The 25,385-nt window shown below is 46.5% G+C and overlaps 2 long non-coding RNA genes across 2 annotated transcripts in view; one reads left to right on the forward strand and one right to left on the reverse strand.

The window, feature by feature from the left end:
- LOC132670173 (uncharacterized) overlaps positions 1-9,335 on the forward strand; it is a 27,512-nt gene extending 18,177 nt beyond the window's left edge. The window contains exons 3-4 of the long non-coding RNA XR_009606494.3: positions 2,407-2,613; positions 8,786-9,335. This is a non-coding gene — a long non-coding RNA (uncharacterized LOC132670173). The remainder of the gene's footprint in view (positions 1-2,406; positions 2,614-8,785) is intronic.
- A 7,007-nt stretch (positions 9,336-16,342) lies between these two features.
- Positions 16,343-18,192, reverse strand: LOC132668530 (uncharacterized). The gene is made up of 3 exons (XR_009605599.3): positions 17,841-18,192; positions 17,008-17,754; positions 16,343-16,614 (listed from the first exon to the last, which is right to left on the reverse strand). It is a non-coding gene; the product is annotated as an uncharacterized LOC132668530 (long non-coding RNA).
- Positions 18,193-25,385: the final 7,193 nt, after the last annotated feature.

Genomic DNA, 25,385 nt, shown 5'->3' on the forward strand with positions numbered 1-25,385 from the left:
AAGCGTCCAACTTCAGCTCAGGTCACAAACTCACAGTTCGTAGGTTCGAGCCCCGCGTCCAGCTCTGTGCTGACAGCTCAGAGCCTAGAGCCTGCTTCGAATTCCCTATCTCCCTCTCTTTCTGCCCTTCCCCTGTTCTCTCTCTCTCTCTCAAAAGTAAATAAATATTAACATTTTTTAAAAAAAGGAAAAAGAGAAAAGAGTCAAAGTTGCCTCTCACAGATTTTTAGCTTGAGAAGAAACCATAGATAATATGAATCTCAAATATCCATCCATCCAGTAACAGTATTTATTAAACACTTTGTAAATGCCTGGGACTGTAACATCTTTTGTCCAATAAAATCTACATAATAGAACGTTTTTCTGAGATTTACACATTGAGAGAAACCTAAAATATAATGCAACCCAACTATCTCCAATAAAGAATAGAAGAATATCGAAAACCTACCATGTGCCAAGCCCATTGTTAGAAGATTTGTGCTTTATAACTAATCCTCAGGATAACCATCCATGGAGGCTTCTAGCATCGCCATTTACAAATGAAGAAATGAAGGCTAGGAGGAACAGTCTCATCCACAGATTTGCAGCTATGGAGTAGCAGAGCAGATTTAAACCCCGGCCTGGGGCACTTCATATCCCACATCATTTGCACAAAGTCTCGCTACCTCCAGAAGGATGGGGGTAGCACAATCACAGTGCTGGGGCTAGGATTCCTTCTCAACGCTCTTCTTTAGCCCAGTGACCCTCTATATAATATCAGAGCAACATGTGTTACATTTTATTTCAGACTTGTTAATTTCAAAGTCACGTGACCCACTGAGTACACTTGTCTCCACGATTTTGTAGTTAGCTGCACGGCCAGCCCTAGGCTAGACACATCGCGTTCTGGCTCACCACGGCCAGTTGTTCACATTTCTTCCCAAGTCTGTGCTCAGTGATATCGTGATGGTAGTTTGAAGTCAGCCATGGTGAGAGTATTTATACCACAGAAACTGAAACAGGCTATAAAATAGGACTTTTTTCAGTTTTCGGAGAACCAGTTGTGAAACATTCACCAGCCCAGCGCACCACGGTGTGTAAGCATTTATAGATATGTGTTTGATACACAAAAATCTGTCTCAGGGCTTTAGAATCACTTCCTTAATTTGAATCAACTCAGGCTTAGCTAGTATATTATTATCACCATTGATGTAACCTGTTGGATTAGCAGAAAACAGTATCACTATCTGATGCTTTGTATACAGTGAAATTAAGTTTGCTTACATTCAATTTTAAAATCTATTAACTCATCTTAGGATTACTTTTTCGGTCCAGATTTCACTGTCCAATCATCTTTGTGCATTTCATGTTTCTACATCCTAGCATGTTTGGGGACTTCTTTGCTTTCTGTAGATTTATGAGGTTTGGGGAGAGGAATCTACAGCGATTTATTCATGGTGAGATTCTAGGATCTCCACTCCGCAGCGACCAACCCGTCAACTCTTAGAATTACAAATACGATTATCATCACATATGACAATTACATATGCTCATGTAGTTGCCGTGACTTCTCAGCTGCCAGGATTGAATGACTATAAAGGCTTTGTGAACAATACAGCTCTAAGGGAGTGCAAATGCTTTCCCTGGAAGCAATAGTTCATTTCTCGTGGCTGCATCAGTTTCACAGGGAAACTGTCTCTCAGAGCAACTAATGCTACCGTCAAAACAATCTTCCCATACCTCAAGATGAAGAACTGAACTATAAGTCTTCCTTTCACTGGGAAAAAAACATATATACATTTTGATGAACTATGTGGGCACGCATTAGCTCAGAATGGTGGATTTGAGGAAAGCATGAATATTAATTTGCAATATTTTGAGAGGGACATGTTTATGGCAATTGGATGATTACTTACTGGTAATTGTGTCATAATAATGTTAGTAGTTTATATGCAATCTCAAAAACAAATAACCCAGGGAGCTTAGCGCTGCAATATCATCAGCAACCCTTCAAAAGCAAATCTTTCTTTGAAGACAAATAGTTTCAGGAAAACTAAAGGAGAACTTGCCAAGAGTTCTGAATCTCGTAGGTACTGGCTCTCCTTGGGCCAGCAGGTACGTAAAGGAGGCTGGTCCTCACTGGGCGTTGCCATAAACACACACAATTTTGGACCAACCCCCAGGCAAACTCTGGATGCTGACAAATGCTATTGATTTCCCCAAACCTTCCAGGGATACGGAGGTAGCCAGAATGGAAAACTCCTGCGGTTTGGGGACAGTTTTGTAAAACCTGTAGAATATTTTAAATTGGGAATTTCAACGCTCTACTTTCCAATCCCTGGAAGTCATTTGTGAATGCAGGTAATTTTTTTTTTAATCCAAGAAGGTAGAAGTACAGCTGTTAAAACGATAAATATTCTTTTCCAGAAAATAGCATATTGACTGAGTTAGAGGTGCCTTGGAGAGGAGCCCACAGCCTGCCATCTTGCATTTGAAAGGACAGGCGTCATGAATCACAGATACAGGACACACGAATGTGCGGGAGAGAGAACTGGATTTTCGTCATGTGTTGTGAATTTCCCAGCCATGTTTTAAAGAAGACATACGTGGCAGCTCGAGAGCAACCACTTGCAGGTTACCTTCCAACCCTTTCTATTTCACTTGTACATGGATTCCACAAACATGCGTTTGTGGAATGCTTATTGGCTCAAGCTACCCACGTGTGGTTCTTTTTGATCATGGAAATCAAAGCCTATTGTTTCTCTAGACTATTTAATCTCCCTTCCTTTCTTTTAAGCGCATAGTGGGCACGCAGATTTACTGCCTCCCTAGCTTCGTCAACACCGGCTACCAGAACAAAGTACCGTAGACTGGGTGGCTGAAACAACCGAAACTTATTTTCTCACAGTTCTGGGAGCTGAAGTCCAAGATGAAAATGTCAGCGGGTTTGGTTTCTCCTGAAGCCTTTGTCTTTGGCTCGCAGATGGCTCCTTCCTCTCTGTGTCCCCACATGGCCTTTCCTCTGTGCTTACATATCCCTGGTGTCTCATATCCCAGTCATACTGGATTAAGGCCCAACTCTTATGACCACATTTATCCTTAATTACCTCTTTAAAGGCCCTGAAGGGTGGCAAAAGAAACCACTTTGGCATAAGGATTATTTTGAGCTGAAGGCAACTGAAAAGAAGCAGGTATAAGAAAATTTCTCTGCCTTCCCTCTATTTGTTTTGAAGCAGGACATAATTTACGAAGGTGTCCCTCCCCTCCTCCCTAAAGGCTAATCCCTAGAGACAACTTGAGACCATATCAGTGGAGAAGGCACTGGCTTAAATCTGCATTACAAATCTTACTCTCTCTTGCAAGGCTTCCATAACTGGCTTCCACGCACCTTTCTTTCTTTTATCTTTAGCCGAAGATGGTATTTAAATCTGAATTCTAAACCTTAGAGTTATTCACTCTTCCCAGGTACCTCATGTATACATGAATTATACATGTTAACAAAGTTCTGTTTGTCTTTCTCTTGTTTATCTTTTATTGCAGGAGTCTCAGCAAAGACCTTAGAAGGGGAGAGGAACAATCATGTTTCCTCCCCTATAGCCCTGTCTTCAAATACAATCACATTGCGGGTTGGGCACTGGGGGTTAGGGTTTAAACATATGAATATGGGGGAGGGGGACACAATTCAGTCCATAACATTTATTTCTTTCTTTCACTATAGAGGCAGAGGGTAAAAAAGAATATAGAGATACATATATGCAGATAGGTGGGTAAATGGATGGATGATGGATAGAGAGATACATAGATCATTCGATCGGTTGGTCGATAGATAGATAATCACAGTGATAATGGTATAATGTAAAATACCAGGATTGAGGGTGGAGCAGAGGAGGGTTCACATGGGCCTTGTATTCATTGATGCCCTGTGATATAAATTACATGAGCTCTCAGAGATTCTGTTGTCACATCTATAAACTGTAAATCAACGTAGTCATTTTTTCACTAAATATTAATTGAGTGCCTACTATTTGCCAGATGCTGTTCTAAGTACTGGGGATATGACAGTGAGCAAGACAGAAATTCCTCTCCACCCCACCCCCCTAACACACAAATTCCTAGAGCTTACATCTTATCTGTGGACACAGAAAATAAAGATAGGCTTCATGGTGATGAATGCTATGTAGAGAGTAAAGCACAAGAGGTAGATAAAGAGTGGGGGGGGGGGGGGCTATGATATTAAATAGGGTGGCCAAAGGGGGTCTTACAGGGAAGGAGACATTTGAGGAAAGGCCTCTCAGAAGTCAGGGTACTAGGAGCTCAAGGCAAGATGTGGAGGAGAGCATTCCAGACAAGGGAGCAGTGGATGTTGAGTCTCTGGTGTGTTGGAGAAGAGGCTAGCAGGTCAGTGTGGTAGCAGGAGGGGAATGACCCAGGGCCAGAGTGATAGGACATGATGACAAAGAGGTAAAATTATGTGGGATTTGTAGGGCACCTGGGTGCTCAGTTGGTTGAGTGTCCGACTTCGGCTCAGGTCATGATCTCAGTTTGTGAGTTCGAGCCCCACGTCAGGCTCTGTGCTGACATCTCGGAGCCTGGAGCCTGCTTCACATTCTGTGTCTCCCCGTCTCTCGGCCCCTCCCCTGCTCATGCTCTGTCTCTCTGTCTCTCAATAATAAATAAGTTTTAAAAAAATTATGTGGGATTTGTGCAGGGGAACTCAAGAGGGGAAGATGTATACAGATTTCTTAGGCTACGGTAAGGAAAATACAGTTTTCTCTGAGATGGGACACCACCTGAGGGTGTGAATCGACTGTGCTTTATTGAGAATAGACTTGGGGGAGGGGCAACAAGGCAGACGCAGAGAGAACAGGTAGGAAGCCATTCTGACATCGCAGGACCAGGGCTCAGACGTGGACGTGGGGAAAGGGGGCGGGGCTCCAAATACATTTTGCAAGTAAAGCCAAGACGATTTGCTGATGGATTGGATAACGGATAATGAAAGGAAGAGGATACAGGACACAAGGGAAAAGGGGGGGTGGGGTGGAAAAAATGGGGTTGTCATTTTTTGAGATGGAGAATAATAAAGGAAGGATCCAGAGGTAGGTTTTAGATGATTTACGTTCAAGATGCCCATCAGATATCATGGTAGAGAAACTGGGGAGAAAAAACACCATGGACTCTCTGTAATAATTAATTGAAAGACAATATATGCCAAATAGAAAGCAAAGAAAGAGTAGCATCAACTAACACCTGATATTCGATGATAATCGATATTCGATGACACTCAAATGCCTCTGTGTCACGCACTGTTCTAAGTACTTTATACACGTTATCTCATTAAATCCTCACAACTACCCGGGAAAGATATTACTGTCTTACGTATTTATAAGGACACTGAAGTTTAATATTTTCCCAAGAGAAATACACATGTAGCTGATAAAGTCCATACCGTTGATGCTAGACTCTTCTGCCTCCCCTGGGTGATGTGGAATAAGGCAAGGTCAGAGTGGTAAGATGTCAGAACAGAAAATCTGTGCTCTCTACAGGTTGATTCTCCACAAAGACCCCATTGACTTCTGGTTCATTTTGTTTCTCGAGGGCATCTAGATTTTCATGGAACAGGAAGCCCGGGGTGGTTTCCGCCCACTGCAAATACCAAGCTGCAAACCCCGGCTTCTCTGCCAGTCCATTGTTGCAATAAAACTTACATATTAAAGAAACGGAAAAGCAAGGAACAGAGAACTACAGAACAAAAAAGAGAACAAGAAAGTCTGAGAGCACAGGCCACCAGTGTAAAGGCACAAAGCTGCAAGGTCCTTGAAAGCTGCCCAAGTGTCCCCTAGGGGTGCCTGTTTTTTAGCAACTGGATTCAAATTAACAAATGAGCCTACAACTGCAGAGGTAGAACACTGTGTTCTCGTTCTCCTGCTTCTAAACAACAGGAGAGGGCCCAGTGGGAAGAGAGAGCAGCAGGGGCAATTTGTCCTTGTCAAAGCGAAAGTTCCCTCCCATCCTTCATTTTTTTTTTTACACAAAGCCTCACTCACACTCATACACACAGGATTCAGCACGGAAGGAGGGAGCAAGGCATCCAGATTTGAGATCCCCGAGCATCCCGATTCTCTCTTTGAACCGATCCCCGAGCATCCTGATGCTCTCTTCGAACCTACGTCTCCGCAGCAGCCTTGTTCACATACTTCTGAGCCATGGTGATGCCACAGGACTTCCATTTTCTGCCACCAAAAAAGGGCCCCTGGAGTACAAAGCTTCTAAAACCTGAAGACAGAGGTGAAGGGAGAAGAGAGATCCCTTCCGCACTGGTAACCACCAGGTCGGGAAGCTTCTGAGCCACACCAACCAGCATCCTCCATGATCTTGTCTAAAGAACCACCTGCCCCCTGGGTTCTGAGTATTTACCTTTGCCATGTTCCCCAAGAATCGCCACTGGGGGAAGCTCTCCGGAGAAACGTGCCTCTCATCCTGTGACAGGGGCTCAGCAGACACCTGTGAGGCCATCCTTGACAGTGGCATGAGTGGAGGTTTTAAAAACTTGCGGAAGCCCTTAGCTGCTTTCTCTCACTAGTTCTCAGGTAGCCAGGGGCTTTCTCCAAGTCGCCTGGGCAACGTCCTGCGGGACCTCAGTTGTTGTTCTCTGCACCTGTAGGAAGTGTTCTTCGTCAGCCTGGGCCTAGATTCCATGGCTTACTCTCTGCACCAAATCCCAGCCTCACCTCTCACAGAACACAGGCGTGTGGGAAGGCTTGAATCTGTCATGAGACGCAGACCCCCCGCCCCCACCAGATGACGTTGGGGTGGAGTCCTTTGCCCTCCTGTTCCTTCAGCGCCAAGAGGAACCTCAAGAGATCCAGAAATGACATTTGAGCTTAAGCCTAGTTTTTCTCTTTCACTTGATTTTTTTTTTAATGTTTATTTTGACAGAGAGAGAGAGAGAGAGAGCTGGGGGAGGGGGAGGGAGAGAGGGAGAGAGATTCCCAAGCAGGCTCTGTGCGGTCAGCGCAGAGCCCAACGCGGAGCTCGAACTCGCGAACCGTGAGATCAGGACCTGAGCCAAAATCAGGAGTCAGAGGTCGAACCAAGTGAGACACCCTCTCTTTCACCTGACTGTCCTTTCCGAGGAAGAGAGGTTCACATCACAAAAGGTGCGCGTAGAGCATTGACTTGGAGGCCAGACTGAAAGAGCAGGAGACCTTGACGAGCAGGAGCTCGTTTAAGCTGAAATAAGAAGCCAGCTGTTGGGAAGACAGTTCGGTGCCAACCAGGTCTGACACCACACGAGCTGGGACTGGCAAGAGGGTGGCCCGGAGTCTTCTCGGGTAGGCTATGGTGGACCCCCCGTGGTGTTCATGTCCCGGACACGAGAAACGCCCCTGCTGTGGTTTCTGGTGCAAATCACTTGCGAATACGTCCCTAAGGATAGGACAGCTGGGTATGACATCGTCTCGTAGTTTCCTGGGGAGGTGGTTTCAGGAAACTGTCAAGGGAGAGAGTGAGGAAGTGACACGAGGAAGGGAAGGAAGGAGGGAAGGACGTGTTGTTGAGCTGAAGGCGCCACGCAGGGTCACTACAGTGGGCAACTGCGGCTCAAACCTGCCGGGGAATTCTGGGGGCTGGGGCATAATCTGTACCTCAGAGGCTTCCCAAATGAAAAGCTAAGAAGTAGGATAGGAAGGCTCCTTGCCTGTCCCTGGCCAAGACACTGTATGAGTTGATCGTGATTTCTTTAGCCATTCCATTTGGCCATTTCGTTTGGTTGTAGTCTTTAATACAAACGACATTATGTATTCTTTCCCCATATGCTCAAGTAAACCTGGAGGAGAAATTGCTGGTAAATGGCTATGTCTATGGACATAAAGAAAACACAACCATTTGGTCCCGCCAGTAATGCGGGGGGGGGAGGGGGGAGAGGGGGTCCATTTCCTGCTCCTCGACCACCCCTGCATGCTTTCGGACTTGGAGTTTGTGCCTTCCTTTCCTTTCACCTTCCCAGCAAGCCAGTTAAGAATGTAGGAGGGTGTACATTCGCCCGCTGGGCTGGTATGGTTCCGAGCCAAGAGCCGAGCCGGAACTGAGAAAGAAACCAAGGAAGATTCTTTGTGAGGTGGTCAAGATAAGGGAGCACTCCCAAACACACATACACCCTTACAAACACACCCACGTATACACACACCCTTTCCTGGTTATTCGGCAACTGCCTGGCCAAAAGCCTTCCTGCACACTTTTTAGAAACGGTGATTTTAATTGGCCCTGGCACCTATAGCCGCAAATGGCGTTATCCTTTTTCATTCTGTGGACAGCAGCTGCAAGCAGCCTGGTAGGAAAAAGGCACCCTAGCAATGGCCGGTTATCATCACGTCCTGTTGATTCCCCAGGGCAAACTTTCTCTTGTGCTTTTATAGAACATCCCCTTCCCTGGGTGGTTTATCTATTTTAAACCCACAAAAAAAAAAAAAAATGATACGGTTTTTGGAAAAAAAAAAAAAAAAGACTTTTCTATCTTCTAGCACAGGTAAACTATCTCGCCTTTTTCACCATGACTTATTAGAAATAAATGTCAGCTGTGATTTTGGAAGTACTAAGAACAGGTGTAATAGTGGGCCCACAGGTAATCCGTCCTGCTCAACCCTGGCTGACAAGGATGAATTTTCTATTCTTATGAATCACCTTAACGCACTCATAGAGGAGATTTGCAGCAGTGTTAGTATATTTGTAAGGCTGTGCTGCTGTAAACCTTGCATTCCAGCTTTGAAATATTTATCATTTCTCTTCCTGTTTGTTCCAAAACCATGAGGTGGCCAGCGTGGAGGGGAGTTCCATGTCCTTCTCTCTCCGCAAGTGCCAAAAGCTCTGCCCGGGCGCCACGGATGACAGCAACCGACATGCAACCAAATGAAACACGCCTCCTCTTTGCAGCTGCTTCAGAACAACGCTAAGGAAAGGAAAGGTCTTTGTGTGAAAACCTATCATTCTCGGTGAGACCTCAGACTCTGAGGTGTGGGCAGAACGTCTCTGCTGGGACAAGGGAAGTGGGGGCTTAGCCGTGGCTCTAGGGTGTGGAATATGTGAAGGTGTCACCAGAGACGCAGGAAGAAGCTGGGACACCCTCCGATGCTCACTCCCTCTAAGCCTTCAGTAGGAGTCCAAAATCACGAAGGGCTTGCTACTGTGTGCCTACCACGGAGGCACCAGCATAACAGTGGGAGACAGGGTCTGGGTCAAGTTGGAGACCTTCTCTGAGGGTTGGGATGACACAGATGTCCAAACGTTGGCCCCAGTGCTCACTGTCTTTGTAACAGAGGCAGGTGATATAACATGTCTAAGTTCCCACTTCTTGGTCACCGGGACAAGAATAAAATCTCCCCTCACAGGCTGTCAGGGGGTTAGCTGTGCTGATGTAGGCAGTGGAACTGACACTCAGTAAGGCTGGGTCCTTTTCACACTTCATCTGGTGAGCAGTGAGAGCTGTCTGAGCGTTCTGATCAGGGTGACGTTCATGATAGATAACCAGGTAGCATTGTTGAGAATGGATCAGCCACAGGGAGCTGTCCGCATCCAGCATAGATCAGTTTCCTCTCGAGCCTACAGCGAGACCAGAAAATGACCCGTGTATTGGTAAGTACAATATTAGACAAACCTGCGGTCGAATATTGCCACTAGTGCTGTGTGTCCTGGGGCAGTTACTCAACCTCCCTGAGCCTCAACATTATTAGATTCTCACCTGTAAAATGGGAATAAATACAGTACACATTGCATGGGTTTGTGATGAAGACTAAATTAGATGAGGACTTACACACACACGCACACACACACTCACACCCCAGTGCCTACCACATAGTAAGAACTCAATAAATGATAGCCACAATGATTATGTCATACAGAAGCCTCTCTTTCCAGTTACATGTTTGATTCTAAGAAATGCAGTCAGTGGGGGAGGCTGGGTGGCCCAGTTAAGCATTGGACTTTGGCCCAGGTCATGATCTCACAGTTCATTCGTGAGTTCGAGCCCTGCCTTGGGCTTCAGATTCTCTGTCCCCCCTCTCTCTGTCCCTCCCCTGCTTATTCTCTCTCTCTCTCTTTCTCTCCCTCTCAAATAAATAAATAAACTTTAAAAAAAAAAGAAAGAAATGCAGTCAGTGCACCCACAAAGGCACTGATAACATTTACTTCTTTCATGGGAAGCCGGGTAGCAAGAACCAACCAACTTCTAACAAGCCGGTAGCTTAGTTAGAAGTGGGTTGACGTCCTAATTCTGTTGCTGTCTAGCTCTTCCACCTTGGCCATCAAAGTTCTCTTTTTCTGAATTAGTTTCCTTACTGACCACTGGTTGTAGGATCCTGTAAGGTGAAGGTGTTTATAAAGGACACAGCGTGATTGAAATGGAAGATGCTGTACCATTGTTTAGACCAGGGACATAGACAGTGGACTCGAAGTCAGACAAACTCAGATTTGCTTTCCTACTTTGTTGCCCACTGGCTGTGTGGCTTTGGGCTAACCCCACTACCTCTCTGGTGAACCTCTATCTCTCCGTATATTACATGCAGATAGTAATAGCCGCCCCGCCGATCTCACAGGGCTGCTGAGTCTCAAACCTGAAAAATGAATACCAAAGACCTTTGTCATTTACAATACCACATGGCTGTTATTTAGGATAGTGATTCATTACAATTAGGGCATTTGCTTGGACAGCTCTTTAGGCAAGAAGGGAGAACAGACAGGCGAAGCCAGCGCAGCCAGAGAAAGCAAGGAAAATACCAAGACAGCAGGAACGATTTTATAACCTGGGTTCTGACAGACACCAAGGAGCTGGAGGATTGGGGACTGGCAGGGTGGAGAGGGTGGTTTGCCTCTCAGTGGTGGGCAAATGCCCCCCAAGCTGCCGCTGCCATCGGGATCCTAGGAAGGCACCCAAGCGGGGATTTTAAGTGCTGTTCCTCCATGGGCTCCTGCAAAGTCTCAAAGGTTAGCACCCAGCCATGCTCAGCATAGAGGGGCTTCGGGCTCTGTAGCCAGAGGGCTGCTGAAGAGCTTTGATCTGTACTCGCTCCCCGGGAAATGGCCATGACTATTTCCAGAAGGGCGTTTCCACCCTAGGTTGACTCATTCTCTTCCATGAATAACGCTGCCCTTAAGTTACGCCTCCGAAACCAAGTCTATTGTACAACCATTAGTTACACTGTGTACTCGAAAGTTTCTGCAAAGACCATCAGCAACATCCCCACTGAGAATGAGGTGGGATCAAAGGGAAAGTCTCTGAAATCGTGACTTTGAGTTTTTGCTCTGAAATAAACACTGTATTAGATTCATGTTAATTGCTGTATTTTCTTCATGCTCCTGATAGCGGTCTGCTTTCAGTAGGACCCCATTGGGCAAACGCATGTCAGAAAAGGAATTTGTTCACTGTTCAAGTGATTTTTCACCCTTTTTCTTTCCAGTAATGCTAACAAAACAAAGAAGGTGATGGGCAGGCTAAAGGGCCATCCCACCGGGCAGACTGCTCCGCTATTTGAAGCTGCAGGATGCTCAGAACCATCCATGAAGTCCCATTTCCAGGACTATTTTCAGCACCCAGGAGAAAGCAAAGGGCCCGAAGGCCAAATCTTGCTATCTTAAAATGATGGTTATTATTCGCCTCTGTTTGCCACAGAGTTTGCTGGTATTTTTTAGCCCTGAAAAAGCCTGCTGTGGAGGTGTTTGATGCCTTCCCCCTGTGGCCCTCCCTTCCAGCTGGGTGAGGGGTGTCTGCCCCTTCCCCGAATGTCACAAATCCTCTGTTAAAAGAGGAAATGAAATGTCACCTCTCCGGCAGCCTCAAATCTCAGAGATGCTGGAGCTGGGGTTCCTCCCCAGCAAAGGTGCCCGGCCCTGGCACAAGGCTGTGGCTCCTGAGTGACCCCATGGGCACTAGATTCCCCTAGATCCCCTCCGGATCCCCCCAACCCGAGCCTTGCTTTTCCACATCACCCTTAGCGGAGGGGGGCAGCCCCTTCATCAAAACTGGTCGCACAGACTGTGCTCTCGTTCAGTTTGTACCGCAGCTTGTAGGAAAAGGAGTTTAGCTCTAGGATTTGGAGAGCGCTTGTTAAATTATTAACCCCTTTAGACGGAATACTCATTCTAGAAGAAGCATCTGTGCTATGGGCGTCGGGTGGCCACCTCCCCTTCTCCCAGGAATCCCCTGCAGACCTGGTCAGAGCAGCTCTCCCCTCCCCCGCCGCGTCTTGGCTCAGAACCAAAGGTGGAGGGAATCCTCACATCGGGACGGGCCACTCAGGCGAAACCAGCCACTCCGTCTAGCCCAGCTGCCCTGTGAGTGCCTTGAAGTTAATAAAATGTGAGTTAACCCCGTCTCTCTCTTCAGATCCTGCCACCCTCCCCATTTAGCAAATGCCTACCAGCCCGGGCAAGATGTCACTTAAAATGCACCTGCTCTCAGAGGTGCCCGGGTGGCTCAGTTGGTTAAGCCTCTGGCTTCGGCTCAGGTCATGATCTCGTGGTTCATGAGTTCGAGCCCTGCATCAGGCTCTCTGCTCTCAACACAGAGCCTGCTTCAGGTGCTCTCCCCCTCTCTCTCTTACTCTCTCTCTCTCTCAAAAATACATAAACATTTAAAAAAAAAAAAAAACTCCTGTTCTTCTTTACCTGGGCCCTGCAACAACAGTTGCCAACTGCTTCTCCTTCCCAGAAAGCCAAAAGCATGTCTCTCATGTAAATACCTGAGCATCTAACAGAATGTCAGTGACAGCTTAACAATTTCAATGAAGCTGCACTTCTTTCCAACACTGAAAGCTCTTTCTGTGTGCATTTTCTAATTACAAAAAAAATAATACATGCTTGTAGAAAAAAAAAAAACCAATTCAAAGAGTACAGCAATAAGTAAAGCAGAAAGAAAACATTCTATAAACCCCCCCCCCACCTCCAAAGACAACTAGAGTAAATATTTTAGTGTCAATCCTTCCAGAATTTTCTCTGCGTGTGCCCATTGTTTTTAAGTAAACTGACAAGAAGACATATTGAAAGCTTTTCTTTTTTGACGGTAGTGAAAACTTTGAAACAACGTAAATGCCTGTCGGTAAGAAAATAGTGAATTAAATTCTGGGGCATGTGTGCAGCGGAATCCCTCACGGTTACCAGGAGGAAGAGACAGATGCCTGTCCCCTGACAAGGAAAGATGTCCACAGTATACGGTTCAGTGAGAAGAGCAGGTTGTAGAACAATCGTGTTTCGAAGTTTAAGCATTTGCCTGTGTTCAGTGTATGTGCACATTCTTCAGACCTCCATTGATCATGTCTCCTCCTTTTACTTCTTTTTGTAAAGTTTTTTTTTTTGAAATGTTTATTTATTTGAGAGAGAAAGAGAGCAGGGGAGAGGCAGAGAGAGAGAGAGAGAGAGAGAGAAGATCCCAAGCAGGCTCTATGCTGTCAGCACAGAGCCCGATGCGGGCCTCGAACCTACGAACCCTGAGATCATGATCTGAGCTGAAACCGAGAGTGGGAAGCTTAACTGACTGAGCCACCCAGGTGGCCCTTTTTTACTTTTTTTTTAAATAAACATTTGTATATAAGAGACAGAGCGCGCTCAAGCAGGGAAGGGGTAGAGAGAGGAGGAGAGAGAGAATCCCAAGCAGACTCCAGGCTGTCAGGGGAGAACCCACCTCAGTTTTCGCTTATTTATATTTGGGTGAATGTGCGGCTGCCGAAAGTCAATCTGTCGGAGGCCTGGGGTGCTCATTCTCTGGGAAGCTTCCCTGCAGTTCCGCGGCCCCCTTCCCACAGACCAGCTCTGGACCACCAGCACCCTCCCCTCTGGTGAAGTTCTCCCATATAACAGGTTGACCCTCTGGCCCAAGACCAGCCCACCCCCACCTGCTAAGGAGCCCGTTCCTGCCTCCCAGCTCCTGCCTAAAGCTCCGGCCTGAGCCCTCGGGCAGATTCATTCACCACCACCAGGCTGCGAACTCTGTCCCACCTGGGAGAAGTTCCACGGGCTTCCCTCCCTCCTCAAATGACAAAAACCAGGTGGGCCCCTATTTGCTCCTGTTTCAACAACTCTTTCTCAGGAGACAGTCACGTTACTTGGTTCTTTTTTGAACCAGTTAGAACATCCGTCTGGTCTCCTCGTGTGTTAAATAAAATCTGTAGCCCGTGTTCATTTTTATATCTGTATGACAGCCAAGATCTTTTTTCTCCCCCCCCCCCCAAAATCTTTAATGGTAACGATCAGTTATTCAAAGAATACAGCCAGATGAGCCAAGTATATTTGTTTCCTAGTGGTGCTGTAAAAAGTTACCACAGCTTTTTTACACTGCCACAGTAAAGGTAGTGGCTTATAAAAGCAGAAGTCCAAAAATCAAGATGGTGTGCGGGGAAGGTTGGTTTCTCCTGGGGGCTCCGGGAGAGAGTGGGTACCTGTCTCTTCCAGTTTCCAAACACCGCTGGCATCCCTTGGCTTACAGCCACATGACCACGACCTCTGTTTCGATCTTCTCACTGTTTTTACCTCTCTCTCTCACTGAACCCTCTAGCTCCCTTCCCACCATCGAGCTCACCCAAATAACCCAGCATGATGTTCCCATCTCAAGTCCGTAATTACCAAGGCCCTGTTGGGAACACCTGGGTGGTTCATTTGGTTAAGCATCTGACTTCGGCTCGGGTCATGATCTCACGGTTCGTGAGTTCGAGCCCCGCATCGGGCTCCGTGCTGACAGCTCGGAGCCTGGAGCCGGCTTCGGATTCTGTGTCTCCCTCTCTCTCTGCCCCTCCCATGCTCACGTGCTCTCTCTCTCTCTCTCTCTCTGTGTCTCTCAAAAATAAACATTAAAAAAATAAATAAAATAAAAACTAAGGCCCTTTGGCCATATAAGGTACATTCACTGTTTCCAGAAATGGTGGAGGCAGGGGGCACATTATTCAAGAAATGTAGGAAGAGAAGAAACTAGAAAAACAAAGAAAATATACAGGGCTAGAATCCTACTAAGGCTTTTCGTCAAAGGCTTAAGAAATGCTGTGAATAAAAGAATGATCAAACACATTACAATACATACATATGTCACTGAAATACTACGCAGCGGTTATGACAAACGAGTTAGGTCAGCCTGTGTTAGCATTACATGTCACGACACGGCAAGATTTTCAAGATACGGTCACTGGAAAAAGCAACGCTGTGTAGGTGAGTAGATGGGCTCTAGATACACCACAAACTAATATGCATGGTCGTCCCTGGAGGGGAAGGTGGGATCGAGTGGGGACATGGGGGGGACTTTTCTTTTTCTATCTGTGCACTTGGGAATTCCTTGAGTATTTGCAATATTATATTTGCATTATGTGTAATTTTTTTAAGATCACAGTAATGAAAGTATCATTGACGATCCAGAGGGGGCAAAATGGCCTTCCCTTCCCCTCCTGGTACTGCTTCTCTGGCTCCTCTGAGAAGCTACGTCAGGTGCACCCTCCCGGCTGCATCAGAGAGCCCAGGTACGGCCCCCTCCCGCGCTGACCAGATGTACAGGAAGGACAGACGGACACAGGCAGCGTCTCCCCAGAGGTAAGCGTGTGTTCACTCATTTCTCAGGCCACAAGGAACCCCTGGTAGGAAGCTCTCCTTTAGGCTCCATTTCTCGTACCTCTTTTCTTCTGCAGGCAAACTCTGAACCGCCCAGGCCCCCCAGCCCGCCGTCCTAACATTCCGTGGTGTTCGCCTGGATCGTTTCCTCCTTTGATGCCCCGCCACCGTCAGCCTGGTTCTAATTAGCAGCCGGCACGTAACACAAAGGCGAGTTCTAGAAATACGCAGTTTCCACAAGCAGCCTGCTCCCCTCTTATTATGTTAATAATGAAGCTATTCCCTGTGGTACCTTGGGATGGCATATCTGATAAGCAGCGGCAGCACGACTGCGTGTTCCAGACATTCGTGCTGCATAAACAGAGCAAGCGGAGGCGGAAACAGCTCCGACACAGCCTTCACACGCATACAAATTGGTGACAACTGCCATCTAAAGGCCCGATGTGTCCGTTCGGCACACTGCTCTCGCTCAAACATCCAAGACTAACGTGTTGCCTGAATGGGATCCGCATTCAATGATCCCCTCTGCACCTGAGGCATGAGCACCGCAGAAGCCAGAAAGCTGGCTTCCATGTCCCTCGACCTACTTCAGGGACCCTAGTGCTGTCGAGTGCTTTGGAGGGCAGCATCCTCTGGTCCCTCTTCGAACCCACACACAGGGCTCTGGTCTGAACCGGCGTTTACATTTACGGGGTACCGCGGGCTGTAGCAGGTGCCAAATGAAACATCAGTCTGGTTTTTTTTTTTTTTTAAGTTTATTTATTTTGAGAGAGAGAGAGAGAGAGAAAGAAACAAAGTGTGAGTCGGGGAGGGGCAGAGGGGGGGGGAGGAGAGAGAGCATTCCAAGCAGACTCCACCCTGTCAGCACAGAGCCAGATGCTGGGTTCCAATTCCCAAACCGTGAGATCACGATCTGAGCCACTATCAAGGGTCGGAACGCTGAACGGACTGAGCCACCCAGGTGCCCCAACACATCTGTCACTGTACTTCATCTCAGTGATGGCCAAGATTCCTTCTCAAGGCCGAAGACCCACTTATAGATGAAAACGCTATCGTGGGCCCCTAAGGGAGAAAAGATCCCTTTTTAGCACTTATTGATTTTAAAAATATACAATGAAAAACTCAATTCGGCAACTCTGAGTAAATGTGCATCTTATTGTCAAAACGGTATTTACATGTATTTGAAAATCTTTATACGTCTATTTTTGAAGCTTATTATTATGAAATAAACGTTTGTGTTTCCCCTCACCCCAGAAAATTCATATGTTGAAACCCTCTTTCCCCAGGATGAAGGTATTAGGAGGTGAGGCCTTTGGGGTGATTAGGGCGTGAGGGTGGGGCCCCTGTGAATGGGGTTATTACCTGAAAAAAGAGACCCCGCAGAGCTCCCTAGCCCTTGCCACCTTGTTAGGACAGGAGAAGTGTGCAATCTGCAACCCGGAAAAGGAAGCTTACCAGAACCCCGTCGTGCTGATACTGATCTTGGACTTCCAGCATCCCAAATATAAGAAATACATTTCTGTTGTTTATGGGCACCCAGCCTATGTACTTTGTTATAGCTGCCCAAACAGACTAAGGCACTTACTTATCCACTCCGCAGACAACAGATCCAAGGATCTCTTGCAATATTTCCTTAGCCGTTGCTCCGAGGAGTTCTCAGTCCATAACTTAGGAATCACTACTGTAGAGTAGGCAAAAGAGAAAGCGGCCTTGTTTTTGCCCTAAAGATCTTAACATTTTTAAAACTACTAGAGGAAAGAGTTTCGAGTGAAGCCTATAGCGGATCAGAGGGAGAGAGTAGACGTAAGCCTAGAAGAGGCCATAGCAGTGGGGGTGGAGAGAGAGAAAACAGAATGGGTAAGACAGTAAAGGGGGAGACCCTGGAGATGTCGGTGACCACCTGAATGCAAGAGAGAGAGTCTCACGCAGACACCATGGTTCCTGGCTCCTCTATGGGCTAAATAACGGAGCCGTTCACCAAAACAGGGCTGGAGGAGTGGGTCTCAATGTCTCCCTGGGCATCTCTGCCTCTCGGCTCTCCCTCCTCACAAATGAGACAATATCCTGAGTGCTCTTGCAGCCACAGTGGAAGACCCACTTCACGATCACCGAATGAGTCCATTTCAACTCCCTTCTGTTTACACCCAGGGAATCACAGCATATCACAGAATCCAGGAAGGAAACCTCTTCCTGTGAAGCCTCCTGTCAAAGATAATTTGGATATGCACATTCAATCCAGGGACTGCCCCATTCTCTGATTTCCAGCAAGGCCAATGTCTTATTTGTACCTGAAGAACGACAAAGACTTCTCTCCAAGTACTTTGCTTTACTGTTTTTCTCCATTGCTTGGAGGCTGAAGAAAAGAGGGCCGGGGAGATGATCATAATGCCAGAATATCAGCTTGCAAACTCCACTGGCTGTCCCAGACATAAATAATTGTATATATACATATTTCAATGGAACAGCATTTGTGGTGCTCTTAACTCCTGCCAGGCGCTGGGCTACATGGGTTTACATTCACTTCCTCCTTGGAGAAACCTTCAGGACCATCCAGTGTAGAATTACCCCACCTCTCCCAACTTACTCTTCACACATCTATGAGTTTTATTTTCTTCATACTACTGCTCACTCTCTGTAATGACCTCATGTCCTGACTCCTTTATGTATCATATGCGGCTACCCTCCAGTTGGTAACCACGGTAACCAAAGGCAGAATTTGTTGGCTCATTAACCCCTCTATTCCCAGCGCCTAGAAAAGTGCCTGGCACCCCATAGTCGCCTTCTTTCTTCATCTATCTAATGAATGATTCCATTTAAACTTTGTCACAACAAATGGGGTACTAACTTGACTTTTCCGAATGTGGACACTGAAGCTAAGAAAGATGTAAAAAAAAAAAAAAGAAAAGAAAAAAAAATCTTGACCAAATTTACACGGCTACTAAGGGGTGATTAGGATTCACACCCAACTCACATTGGTCTTCTAGCTGGAGCTCTTAAGACAATGCTGCCTGTATGCCTAACTTTGAGCAGTGACCCATTATTGGGGCAGAGATAAGGGTAGACAGCTCAGCGTACCCCATCGTGGCTCCTGAAAGAGAAAGGGCTCCTAGGGTATCAGCAGCATTATCTTGTTCTATAAAGGGCAGCTATTCAAGGCAGGCCCTTAGAGCTGTCTGTAAGTATTACACAGGAAGACCTTTAGAATCAATACAAAGGTTCACCCAGCACGTCTCTCTCTCCCCAAATCAAACACGGATGTCCCAGTGGACGTGGACAAAGGCTTGCAAACCTAGATGCCCAAAATGGCAACTGGAAGGATGTATAGGAAGAAAAGCCTACCTGGGGGAAAAGAAAAAGTGTTATTGATCACTCTTGATCCTTAGGACTTTTTAGCCGCAGCTGGGAGGACCACCGCGTTCTCTCCCACGGGCTGACTACTGGATTCTGCACCCACCCAGTTCGTGAGGTTGGTAACTCTCACGGAGGCAGGAGAGATGGACCGCAGAGCAACCCTGTTACTTCAAGGTTCCTATCTCTTCAGATTTGTACGTAGCAAGGGCAAATACCTTCATTTCAGCCAAAACCATTGTGTGTTCAGGCTTGTTTCCTCTGACAATGAAGAGAAGGTACAGGTGAGAGCATTGGATAGAAAAAACATACATCTGCACATGTACTTGTATGTGTAAGTGTGTGTGTTCACATGGTCAGTTGATAGTAGCTTGAGTGGAGTCGCTGCAATACACAAGCTGAGCTTGGGCACAAATTACACTGGAATTGCTCGCTGCTATTGACTTCAAGCTGCTTCCAGATTGCTACCTTAGGCATAGGATGCGAGCAGAAAATATGCTGCCCATTTGGAAAAGAAGAAAAATAAGCAGTTACCCTTTAATGGCCGTATCTAGCAAGTGAGTCCTTTTATACTACCTGTTTGGCAAGAGTAGAACAATATCTTAATGAGATTTTCCTCTTCATCCTCCACCCACCCCACCCCTAACCAAAGAAAAAGCCTCAAAAATCAAACCTGTCTCCAAACTGCTCAAGTTTGAGGTTGACAAGTGAACACAGACCAGAACACAGGTGCACTAGTCCCTCCTTACAGCAGGAGAAGCTCTGATTGATCAGTCAATCCCAAACCCTATTTATAGATCACTCAACTGCGTCTGCCTGGCTGAAGGTGTTATTATAAAGGCACACACCTAGATAGCTTTAAAAGGGGGAAAAATGGGGATACCCATACAGTTTCTAAATGCTTCTGGCATAGAGCTGAGCCAATGATGGTTCCTTCTTTGGGTTCTGAAGTTCTCATTGCACAGAACTGAATACGCCTTAAGAAAAAAAAAAAGAAAGGAGGGAAGGAGGGAGGAAAAGAAGGGAGGGAGGGAGAGAAAGAAGGAAGGAAAGAAGGAAGGAAGGAAGGAAAGAAGGAAAGAAAGAAGGGAGAGAAGAAAGAAAGAAAGAAAGGAAGGAAGGAAGGAAGGAAGGAAGAGAGGAAGGAAGGATCCAACCAAACAAGAATCAAGTCAGGGGCTTCAACTTCTAACCTGCAAGCATGTGGACAGCAAAAGGAAGAGAGAGGGCAGAAGAGAAGGAGGAGGGCAATAAAATCCAAATTAAAAGGCAGCATGTAAGTGATAATGATAGCTTTGGGCAGCCAGACAGGATTAATCAGGGGGATTTGAGTAAATTCAGCAGGACAGTTTGCCATTACCCTGCTGAAGCCCTTGATATTTATCAATCAAATGGAGTCACAAATGGAATCTTGGAATAAGCAGGTCTGAAATGCGGGTTAATGAATCCCCCTGTGGACACGACAGCCTTCATCCCTGATGTTATGACGAGTGGGGGCTTTCCTGGAAATGCTCCGCAGTCTAGGAAGAGGCAAACAAGTGATAGCGAATCATAACTAAGTGACCAATACACCTCGGGTCCCGAAGCTTTGCACCTAACCTAAAAGAGGCTCTAGCTCAAGGAAAACTAGACCCTAGGTGTTATGTTCTGCAGCTCAGCTGGCAACCTCTTCCAGGGCTCAGGGGTCACTGTGGGGTGTGAGAGATTAAAGATCAAGGAAGTTTCAGGATGGGGGGTGGGGTTCGTGCTCTATGAGGAAGGTTCTGACTGCTGTAAACGAAGCCAGGTGTTTGGAAACTTAGTAAGTGTTTATGGAAATCAGGAAGGGGGCTGGGGGCCCATCAGCAGAGAACTCAGGCAGCTAACCACGCAGATCTCACGGTAAATTGGGAAGGTAGTTTCATTCCCACCAAGTTAAATTGAACTTGAAATTGGGAAGTCATGTTCCTTTCCAAAGGCTAGTTTTCCCTGTGAGACACTATCATTAAGGGGAGGGAAGCAGTCTGGGAATCTTCAATCCTCTATGATCTGGGGCTTAAAGGGTCACTCCAGCCTTTCAGAACTGAGGGCAGGGGGGCCACAATAGTGAGGAAGCAGGGGAGTAGAATATGGGATTTTTAGTCTAATTCTGAATTGACATACGGTCAGTTAAGAAAATGGCCTGTGTAGTGGAATGTGAAATTCATGAGAATTATCGACTGTATTCATAAGGGTGGCTAAAAAGTGATTAAGTCTGCCACCATATTTAACTATGATGCCTTAAAAAGAGGAGGCACTTAAATGCCTTTGTGGATATTTTCATTTATAGGGTTTCAGAATATTAGTGGTTTGCATTACTCACTTGATAACATCAGCTTTAAAATATGTACGTAAGAATACACACCTAATGCTAAAATCTGTATTGCTTATATATTGCTGTAGCAGCTTACACTAACAATAAACATTTATCTGGGGTCTCTCGTGAAAGTCAGAGGCAAGTTGCCAGCCAGGGTCTCGGTCATCTGAAAGCTTGACTGGGCTAGGAGAATCCGCTTCTAAGATGGTCCACTCACACAGCTGACGAGTCAATGCTGGTTGTTGGTAGGAGGCCTCAGTTCCTCACCATGTGGACCTCCTTATAGGACTGCTCTAGTGTCCTCATAATATGGCGACTGGCTCCCCCAGATGCCCATAATAGGACATGACTATATTTGCTTAAATAAAGTAGATATGTGTTCTCTCGCTTAGAAAAGTCCTAAGGTAGGTGGTATGTGATTGGCATAGTGCTACATTAAGTCATCAGGTGCCTTGGATTCTGTCCCCCCATCCTTATTACAAGGCCTGAAGGTTGCCTCCTCTGTCAATATGGAGACCTACTAGAGATCCAGCCAACTGTCCACAATCGAACAGGAAGTAGAAGTTAGAAGAGAAAGGCAAAAAATGAGCCCATACCAACCGTCTGCCTCACAGTTCTGGTTTCCAGAGTGTCTGCCCAGTAACCTCTGTTTCCACCTCATTAGCCAGAATGGTCACCTGAAGTTGTAATGGGAGCTGAGAAATTTGTATCTAGGGCAAACATATTGCCACGCCAAAGAAAATCAGCTTTGATGGCCAAGGAAGAAAAAGAAAATGGACGTTGGGTCAGGAACAAACAGGTCCTGTCTTACCTGTTTTGTAGAGATCCCAGGAAGTTGTGCTATGCCAGAGTTCCCCCATTATATTTTCACAAATTGGCACATATGTTTAAAAAGGTCAGAGTAGGGAAGCATGGAGAAAATTGGTGGGTGAGAAGTAGAACAGAAGAGATGCCTCATCTTCGGTAAAAGCATAAATTATCCTGGGATTGGTCTTACTGTAAGGATCAGACGGTTGCCATGTTCCCTAAAGGGTTTTAATGGTTCCAAGAAATGAACTGGAAAGGACAGGTGCTTTGTAGCACTAGCCCACCATGACAGGATTGTCTCTTTCCAGTGCGACTGGGGACCCACTGGAACATTAGGCTGAAATCCAAGGCTGTTTTTGCATTCTCTCTCCCTGACATTTACAGTAAAAGGCTGAATTCTCTGCCTGGTACACTGCGAGGCACTATCAATAGTGGGTGTTGGAAAATGATGCAGAAACAAACGGCACATTATTTATGCCAGTGGAAACAGTAAATCACCCTTCCTTTGCACTTAAACAGCACAGCAAGTGCAAATCAAAAGTTCTCACACCTCAGAAGGAGAATAATCCACGAGCTTCTCAGAGGAAGGAATTACCTACCTGCCTATACGGTGCAATAAATGTCCCTTTTAAAATGAAATAATTTCTGAGCTCCTCAGCACAAGACTTACGGTGAAAAAGACAGCACCAATATTAAAATTTAATATACCCAATATTGTCATGTACCAATAAATCAACTAGTAAAAAGCAGCAAGAATTTTTTTCTCCACTCCTAAAAAGAGTTACAGCGCCTTAATTTGAATGGATGTTGGGTTACGATTATGGGTTACGATGGTGAAAAGTATGAATTCGTGTCTCTACAGCAATCAGATGGGGTTGCACAGAGCAGTTTATATAATATGCAGTGTCCTGCTCTGTCAATGTCAACGAGCATCCGCTTCTCTTATTAATTCAATGGACTATAAAGATGACAAGTTTAGAAGCTGGAATAGTGATAAAGTGAAAGCTTGGAATAGTTCAATCCTCGCGGCTTCATGGTGCTTTGCAGAGGTTGTCTGGTTCCACCCTCAGACTGGGGTGCGTGGCGAGTGCATTGCCTGTGCGTTAGGAATAGGAGAAAAGTTTAAGGCTTGAAGGAAAAACTTCTAACAGGCAGACTTCCCATCTGACTGCCTACTTGTAAGACGGACCCTGTTCAGACCATTTCTATCCGTAACCAGAGTCTGGAGTCAGACAAATCTGATTTAAATCCTGGGTCTGCCACTTAGCAACTGGGTGTGATCTCGGACAGGCTGCTAAGGCTTCTTGAGTCTCAGTTTCACCTGTAAAAATGTAGGGAAGAGGCTACCTAATTTGCAAGGTTGGCAGATGGCATACCTTATGTGAAAGGGTTGAAGCTGGGGTAGGTACTGGCTGAACGCTACCCCTTCCACCCAGTACTTTCCAGATTTCAAAATCAGGACTCCTGCTTTGCATGCATTCCCACCAAAGAAGATCTGACCTGCTTCCTTAGCCCATTATTCCTGGAAGATTAAATACGACTGTATGGAAAGTGATTAATGGTGCAGGGCGCCCGGTGAGGTCTCATCATCTTCATCATCGTCGTCGTCGTCGTCGTCGTCAGGACGCGTGGTGGGTTCTCTCGGTGGCCCTGCCAGAGATCCCACAAATGACGTGATTCTTCATGATGGAGTGGAGGAAGGAAGGGAAAGTTCCCAATAACGTGTGACAATTTTCTCTGCTAAAATATGTTCAAAGATCCCTTTTCAATCCTTTTATTATTGTCGTTAGTCACAAAAAGGCCCAACCAAGACCCCTGGAAGCCCTGGCTTCCTGACCTCTGTGCTGTGCCGGGTTTTGATTTAAGAGTTCAAGGAGGCAGCGGAACGGGCCACAAAAGCACACATGCGCGCTGGCCCTGATCCTGGGGGCAGATGACAATGCTGCCACCTTGCCTGAAGGAGAGTGCACACGACAGCCTCTTCAACAGAGCGCGGCTGAAGCTGCGCCCCGGCGGACCCAGCCTGCAGCTCCCAGCGATGATTTACAGAGCAACCGCACCTTCCATCAGAGGCGGAAGGGGACAACGGCCACGCTGCCATCCCAGGTGATTTGTTAGCTACAGATCAGTCACCAAGGCAGGCAGAAACACAGTGGGTAGGGCACACGTGGTAAATGTGAGCACCTTCCCAGGGAGGGATAGGCAGGGAGGGGTGGGGAGAGAAAAATGATGGATAGGGCCAAACAGATAAAGTTTCTTCTGTGGCGATGTTACATCACCCTTAAATAGAAAATGTGATTTATTTTCCCCAAGGCTGAGGGCAGGCAAGGCAATGCTTTGGGGACCTCTTTGCTGCCAAGATTGCGTTCAGCGAAACATTTTTCCAAGCCCTTGGGTAGTGAAAAGAAAAGCAGCCAATGATCACCAGAATAGCTACTATTTATTGAGCACCAAGCACCAAGCTGGCGATGCACCAAGACGTGCGTATTCCCTCGATTTCTAGCAATGATACCAAAAGTTCATAATACCATCCTGATACTACACCTGAAAATAAATTGGGGGCCAGTGAGTCCAGAATTTCATAGACATTTTGGGGGCATGCATTATGTATGGACCAAGCACTGAATGGATACGGTGCTGAATATGAAAGACACGGTGCCCCGCGAGGAACAGACATTCTAGTAGGGAAACATAAAAAATAAGCACTGAAACCAACAAACAGCATTACTTCAAGCACTAATAAGTGCTGTGAAGGGAGGAAGCAGTCGGTTTGCTACAGAGTGACATGTTGGAGGGGCTCTGGGGCAGAGGCAGGACACTTAATTTTTTTAATGTTTATTTTTGAGACAGAGTGTGAGTGGGGGAGGCGCAGAGAGAGAGGGAGACACAGAATCGGAAGCAGGCTCCAGGCTCCGAGCTGTCAGCACAGAGCCCGATGCGGGGTCCAAACCCACGAACCACAGGATCATGACCTGAGCTAAAGTTGGATGCCTAATCAACTGAGCCACCCAGGTGCCCGGAGGTGAGGACATTTAGGTAGAGCGCTCAATATTGACAGACCAGCCAATAAAATGTGCTGGAGAGGGCTTTTCTAGCAGAATGAAGAGAAAGGGCAAAGCACCCAAGATGGAGACAGAAAGAAGATGCAGAAAGAAAGCTAGTGTGACCAGGGGGCAGTGGGCACCAGGAAGGGGATGGGTCAGGCCACCCAGCGTATCCCACATCATGCACTTTGGAGGTGGCCAAGCCAGTATGGTCACCCAAAACTATCTTAGAAGCTCATAGGCAGTCTGCTTCTGCACACTGAGATTAACACACAGCAATACCCAGAGGATGGGCTTGG

This window comes from Panthera onca, chromosome B3, assembly GCF_046562875.1.
Source record: "Panthera onca isolate mPanOnc1 chromosome B3, mPanOnc1 haplotype 2, whole genome shotgun sequence".
Lineage (NCBI taxonomy): Eukaryota > Metazoa > Chordata > Mammalia > Carnivora > Felidae > Panthera > Panthera onca.